Genomic DNA, 8,124 nt, shown 5'->3' on the forward strand with positions numbered 1-8,124 from the left:
ACAAACTCCCCAACCCGAAAATGACAGACTCTCCTTCCAGGGAATAGTTCAGTTTTACATGTGGCCACACAAGATTCAGGTGAGTCTGTTGCTTACTTTTTTTTTATTCCTTGATAAATAAATACCAATAAATAAATAAATACATCCACACAAGCACTGTCCATATGAAAATGAAAAAAAAAAAAAGATGGGCCATGATAAACCAACAGATGACAAAAAAACACTTAAGCCATGCCGGCCAATCACAAAAACAAAGCTCTTATCAATAAGATACCTGCGACTAGAGGCCCAAACTTACTATGGCGAAAGCATGATGTGTGGACTAGGTATGTTGTCCCTCTGGGTTGCTGTAATTTGAGACTCAGCTCATTGTTTTGAAGTGGGGGCAGGGTCATCGGTATACAATATACACTGACAACAGTCAAGCCTCAAAGATTACTTTAGCATTCTGGATTGATAAATGCTGACATCAACATGTTAACATGCTCTCAATGAATGCTAACACCGGAGGAGCAGGAGGAAGAGAGAAACAGAAGATATTCTGTCATAACACCGGAGGAAAAGCACAGGTGTAAATAACAAAATGAATTCTACTTGGCTGCTTCAGTTTCAGGGCCCTGTCATTGTGCATGCTGTCTGACCGTCACACTGTCATGGCTTATTTGGACTCTTTATTAGAACATAACCATAATTAATGATCATAGTAGCACACTGGGAAGGACACACTTTCACAAGACTTAATAGTCACAGAGGTGTTTTGACTTACTGTGTCTGATTAGATCTCTTGTTAGTGTACTGCCCAATTGACATCAGATCAGAGAGCAAACAGAGAAGTGAACAAATGAAAAAATGTGCGGGCTGCATAAGGCCAATGGTTTGCGGTGTTATTGCCTACACAATTTCATTTTCAAAGCCTCTTTTTTGAAACTTTTCTTAATATGGCTCCAGTTTGGGAAGCATCTTCAAAAATAAACCTATGCCGCTGCAGACCGTTGACAACAACTAACTTCAGAAATAAGTTAAGAGAAGAAAAAGAAAATCAAGAGAAAAACTGACATCCCCTGTTAACTTTTTAATATTCTTTGTATACTTTTTACTCTATTTCTGTTGATTTCATCACTGTCATTTAATTTCATTGCATTTTAAGTTACGGCACTGCTAGATGGCACACCACACACAAAGGAAGAATAAATCCTCCTGTCGTGAAGTTCGACACCAACACCAGCTCAATGTGTGTGTCTCTTCTAGTCTTCATCACAGCACAGTGCAGGCAGGATCGAGCACCTGTTACCCCCTGACTGAAAAGTTAGGGAGGCAACAAATTTGGGGGATTGTCCAGGATTAGCACCTCCTGGTGGACTGGTGTCAATTTCCCAAGACCTGCAGGTCCTGATTTCCTGTTTTCTGAGCTGATGAACTAAGTGACAGACTTGAGGTTTTGGGAGAGGGACTGCGACGTGACATCCAGCAACAGCTTCATTTGCTGACCTGCTCTGCCAACCCAGACCTTGTAAAGTCTCTGGTACCTAAGTAAAAAGAAGGGGCACACTCGGAAAAGTCAGAACTGCCATTTCAAGTAAGCAAAACACACCTTTCTGGCCTTATCACACTACCTGATGTACCTCAAAGTCTTGCAACAAGCGTGCTGATTCCTTAGACATACCATTGCCAACATAGGAAATTCTTCATTACAAACCTACTCTACAGGTGTGCAGTATCATGTCAAGATGATCTCAAACATGGGTGCCACTGATGACTTCCTTCTAGAGATGATAACACGATCAGCCAGTGAAGACGTAGAAAGACAAAACCAGTTGGGTCAGATGCACAAACAGAAAAAGGTCTATACAGCACAGCAGGACAGGGAGAGACATAATGATGCTCAGATGCAGGCAGAAGTCCAAGATAATCGCACTGCCATAGATGAGCTGAGTACAAGTCTCAACTTTGACCAAGAGTCTGGAGAAAGCTCTCACACCTGCAGTAGGTGTAGCAGCAGAAAACACCTGCGCCAGTCCACCACACACAAAACAGTCAGCCAAACCAGAAATTAAAGGGAAATGTCCACCGTGTGTAGGGAAATTGCAGAAAAGAGGGACACAGAGCTATCAGTTGCCTACAGAACAAAAACTGGATGAGGCCATTGAGCAGGGACAACCAGGGACAAGGCAGAAAGGAGAACGCACCATCACAGAAAAGCTGCATCCCAAAAAGAAAATGCTATCATGTCACACAAACAACACAATGTACAAAAAAAAAGCGTGTTGCTTAGTTGATAGTGGAGAGGTCTTGGGTGGAACAAGCCTTGCCAAATGCCACAAAAAATCCAATCTCTTGACAGTCTACTGCACAACCACGGGCTTCAAGTCACTGCAGCTTATAGGACAGATGTACAGTTTGATGGGTAGATAGAAGTTTTTCTGGAGATCATGAGTAGCAAGCATGGTACAGTAATTCTGTATGTTCCTGTGCTACTAAATCAACAGCTTGATGTCTCCACTGGCACCCCTAAAATAGTGAGAATGCCAATCCACAAAGGATGACGTTTCCTTCCCTCAAAGAATAGTCTTGGGGCTTAATGAAGAAATTTCAGAGAGCCAACCTGTTAAAATTCCTGTCAACATTCTCCAAACTCCTCAGAAGCCAGTCAACGAAAAATAATGATCATCTGCTGTGCTCAACACAAGTGCGGCTGCTGACAGACAGTCAGGGGCAGGAAACTCTCAGCGCTTCCTGCTCAGAAGAAAGATGGCATCCGGATGTCAATTCAAACCACCTTCCTGAGCTCGACCAGGAGGTGGTATGACAAATGCTCGATGAAGAAACGGATGTGTTTGCTCGCAAGGACAGGGACATTGGCAAAATTCCCAGACTGGGGAGACGAGGGAAAAATTCATGCAGATGCCGATATGTTGTCCACGTGAACGAGTAAACATCACATTGGTAAATTGGTGAGAATACAGAGACAGTGTCACCAGAGGTGGTGTCTGCACTGTGGCATAAAACATAAAACATAAAAACATAAAAAACACAAGCAACAAGGCGTCTGCTCAGATATCAACAAAAGCCATTCAAATAATATAATTACATAAAAATTCAACATGAGGGGTTTTTAATAAAATCCAACCTTTTCTATTCAGAAAAGTTGCATCTCCAACAACACAATCAAAAATCTGACAAAGATTTTGAGTAAGGATAAAGTCAGTTCAAGGCTACCAGAATAATGAACCTGCATGACTGACAGCCCCTTGGGGATAATCTAGATTTGGCTCAGGAGATAATCCCTCTGGTTTAGCTGGTGTTTAATTGTTTAAGCAATCCAGCTACTGTGTGTAAGACTCTTCATACCTGTGGCTTTTCTTTTCTACCACCAAGGCTTAGTTGTACAAATACAGCTTTCCTTCATTGATGATTTTTCCAGTGAAATGGCTGTTGTAAGGTATTTTGCAGTGAAAACAATCCTAAACCCTGTAACAACAAATTGCTTCTGAGTTCCCCAGAGAGAGCAATCCCTTTGTTCTTCCTCTTTCCCTGCTCCCTCCTCCCAGCAGCTGTATAGCTGATGACAAAGCAGAGAAAGCTAGATATAGACATTAAAGAGATGATGGAAAATCAGATTATAGAGAAGGTAGTACAGATGACACAGGGAGCACAAATGTTAATACTTTCAGATAATGGATGTTAGAGGCCATCAAATAATGACATACATTAAATGAGAAATGGTCAAGGCAGAACAACAGCTAATAGATTATAGTAACTGTATACAGTGTTGTATACAGAGGTGATACAGCAGAGAGGAAAACTGATAGAAAAGGTGAAGATGGCAGAGATAATCATGATAGTGGATGATAAAGTACAGACAGTAGACCGTTGATTATTCAATTATCAATCTAAACAGACCTTTACCCTTCAGTGCTAACAACAAAGGACTGAACAATCAATTATATTCTAATAATTGTAAGTTTCCAGAAGTTGCTGGTGTATTTTCAGATTCATGTGGATTCATGGGATTTGAATAATCTATAGTTTAATGGACGGTAATGCTGGTCGATTAGTCCACCTCTTGGGTTAAGACTTAAATATTTCAACAACAATTGAATGCATTGCCAAAAAATCCATACACACTCATGGCCCTCAGAGCTTGAAGCCCAGTGACTTTGGTGATCCTCTGACTTTTCATGCTGCTCCACCAGCAGGTCAAAGTTTGGTCTTGTCCAGTGAAATATCTACTTATATCTAAATATCCAGTGCATCTAAGTGCTTGCAAAAGGCAACTGGACTTGTTTGTGGTTCTAGAAGATGTTTCGTGTTTTATCCAAAAGGCTTGTTCAGTTGTAACTGTCTGCGTAGGAGTCTCTGGCATGTATCCTCGAAATCTGTGCCTTGCTGCATTACACTGCATACACTACATTGCTCTGCTTGTGTCTGGGTGTTTTGTCCTTAGGATGGACAAGTCTCTGCCTCAAGGTGTAGCTGAGCTTGAAGCGAACAGGGATTCGGTGTTTGTTGAAAATCCCTCTGAGTTTTTCAGATACTCCTGCAATGTTGGGGATGACAATGTTGTTCCGTTTACAAGCCATTGGTTTAGGTCGTGGATGACACCTGGGCCAAAATTAGATAATAGGAAATGGAAGCTTTCACTGATCAAATCAATGCAGTGGACGGCACCCGCAATCCGTGGACTTGATGTTGCAACACACTGCATTGATGTGATCTGTGAAAGCTCACTCTTCACATGCATCCCCGCACTGGAAGGGTGAGCCCTGATCTCCTTCACTGGAACTCCCCCCAACCATTGGTTTAGGTACGTGGATGACACCTGGGTCAAAATTAGAACACAGGAAGTGAAAGCTTTCACAGATCACATCAATGCAGTGGACAGCCACATCAGGTTTACGCAGGAGGATGTCAAAGGAGACAGCCTGGCCTCTTTGGATTGCGCAGTGCACACTGAAGAGGACAGGAGTCTTAAAATTGAAGTATACAGAAAACCCACACACACTGATCAACATTTGCTCTTTGATTCTCACCACCCTCTGGAGCATAACCTGGGGGTTATCAGAACCCTTCAACACTGAGCTCAGAATGTGTCCACAAGGACAGAAGGCAAGGATGAGGAGCAGAAACACATCAGGGAAGCACTAACAGCATGTGGCTACCCAAAGGCATTCGTCAAGACCACAAAAGGACACAGAACGGAGAGAGAAGAAAGGGACCGTAAACAGAACAACACTGTCATCCCCTGCATTGCAGGAGTATCTGAAAAACTCAGAAGGATTTTCAACAAACACCAAAATCCCTGTTCACTTCGATCCCAGTAACACAGACAAAGCTTATTCCAAAACCAGAGTGAATCTGACTTTGGCTTTCACCTGCTGGTGAGCGCTGAAGGAGAGGATGGGGATGAAGAGCACAGCAGAGTGCAGCCTCACAGAGCTGCTGGCGTCTGCCTTGTTATTGTCTTACCAGTTCTTCATATATTCAGCTGACAGCTTGCTTTTCGGACTTAATAGCAGGTAAAATCTGGTGGGAAATATAAATGAACAACATTCTTCACTTTTGAGTGAGGCACAGCTTCTCATTTAAGGACTGTCATCACATGGGGCATCTGAAGTGTGAATGTGAGGAATCCCACCGCTGGAAGCTTCCTTTGGGCTTGTTTCTTTAAAAAAAAAAAAAAAAAAAATCCTATGCAATTCAATGTTGCTGATCCTGTTTCTGTAGCATTAAGCTGTGTGTCTACAGCCTCAGGCACAAAAGAATAACAGACTTAAAAAACATACACTCACGCCGCACCATTTGATCTACAGTTCAAGGAATTAAGTCGTTAAGTTACAGCAGGAGAATGCTAACGAATGCACAGTTAACTTGGAGAGCGGCCTCCCTCTCCAAAAGGAGGCCCCAAAAAAGAAAGGAGATACTTTGTTGGCGACAGGAAGGCAGATTGAAACACTGGCTTCAGTGAGATGGCAGGAGGGGATGAGGAAGAGGCGGAGATGGAGGGGGAAACAGCCAAAATACTGTGGTGGCATAAGGGGAGGAGTTGTGCTGTAAACAAATACATCACAGCATCTCAGCACAGTGGCAGGAGGAGGACGAGGACTATAGCAGATAGAGGACAGGGAGAGCAGAAGGGAGAGGAGCAGAACAAATATGGAGAGAATATGGGAGAAAAGGAAGGAAGAAGAAGAGGCCGGGGTTGGAGGATGCAGTCGAGGATGAACCAAAGGATTTGAATGTTGATCTCAGAAAGAGAGAGCTGTCTGTTGACCTCAATGCATTTAATCAGCTGATGAAAACCTACACAACTCGTGTTCCAATAATGATGCTGGATCTTAAGTCTGCATTTCCAAAGGTAATAGTTCATATTGGGATGATGAGGCCTGTTCTGTTTTAAAGACTGAATCTAAATCTAAATGCAACCCATAATTTGTCCTTTGTCAAAATTTGAAGGACACATTTTTATGCATCTTGTGCATTGATCAGTTATTTTACTGTCATCTCAGGTATTAAAGATCTTTTGTGGATTTACTATTATCACATTTTGTCTACAATAAAGTACAGGAAAACAGCAAAACACACCTATTTTAGGAAGTGCAGGCTCACAGGCGCTCATTAGGAGAAAGAGATCCTAAAGGAGGCAATATGTGTGGAAATATTGATTCATTTGGTTTTTTAAAAAAATAGTATTTGTTTTTGTATAAACAAGTGGATTAATTAAAAATATCTCTTATGTTTTGGTTTAGACAGCCTTTTTCCTTCAGTCAATCCTGTGCACCTCACAATAAGCTAGGATACATTGAATAAAGCCATAAGCAACACAGACTATTAACCAGCAAACACCAACGCACATGTGTGAATGACAGATGGCTCTGTTCAAGTGAAGTGTCATGCCAGAGAACGAGGATGCACAATACCACAGCATGTACTTTTGGGTTGCATGTGGCCATTTTTTGTGTTTATGTTACAGAGAAGATTTTAGAAGTCACACTTGGCTCACTGTGATTTCAAGCAAATGTCCTAGAAGCTGACTCAAGTTCTGTTTCATTAAGATGATGTCAGGAGAAAGCCTCTACAGGGGAGTGGATTATTTCTTGTAAAAGAGTATGGAAACACATCATTTTAGCTGTGCCAGGGGCATGGCTCTGGGCACGGCGATGTTGCTCTGTCAGTCTTTCCACCACTTTGGCCCAGACTGAAATATCTCAACAACTGTTGGATGGATTGCCATGAAATTTGGTACAGATGTTCAAATTGGCCATAGGATGACTCCTAATCTCTTTGGTGATCTCTTCGTTTCTCATCTAGCATCACCACCAGGTCAAAAATGAATAACATTCCCATCTGTGATCGCCCCAGGGCCTCTGTCAGGGCTGGTGTGTGTTGCTGCTACATTGTGTGTGTGTGCGTGTGTTGTCTTTCAGTGTTGCAGGTTCCTGGTTGGCTGGAGCTGGAGGCCATCAAGGAAAGGAGGCAGCTAGCCACTGTCTTAGCAGAACCCTAAATATATCCATGTATCTCAGTCCAAAGTAAAACAAAATTAATTCCAAATTGTCCATTTCCATTAGCCATTGTCCACCAGACATTTTTTTACTGCTTATCTTGCACTACATACACAGTGGCTAACCTGAACCCTCCTCCAAAAACACTATTCATTTTATGTGCACATGAAGAGTGAGCTTTCTTAGCTTGAGGTAAGAAAATGCCATGCTTTGTGGATTGGGATTCTCACTGACAAGCTGAACTGGCTTGAACAAACTTGCTCCTCCTTTAGGGTAAATTCGCTCAGTTCATAGATTTGCTTGCTGCTATGTACAGTGTGCCCTTTCTTCCCTACTTCTCCCTCTGAACTTGCTGATTCTTCCTGGAATGGTATAGTACTCATGACAGAGGCAAGAGTTTCAGCAGTGTACCTCTGAATGTTCATGGTCTTTATTCTTCTCTTCTATATCCTACTGATATTGTCAAGGCCTTCTTGTACCTTAGCGTCAGGTGGGTCTGTAATGACATGGCGGTCATTATCCTCACAGGTGGTGGCTGAATCCTCCATATCTTCTCCTATCTGTGGTCTTGTTCTGACCCGTCCTACCTGTATTTTTTTCATCACAGGTCACATCATTGAAA

Source organism: Chaetodon auriga, chromosome 1, assembly GCF_051107435.1.
Source record: "Chaetodon auriga isolate fChaAug3 chromosome 1, fChaAug3.hap1, whole genome shotgun sequence".
Lineage (NCBI taxonomy): Eukaryota > Metazoa > Chordata > Actinopteri > Chaetodontiformes > Chaetodontidae > Chaetodon > Chaetodon auriga.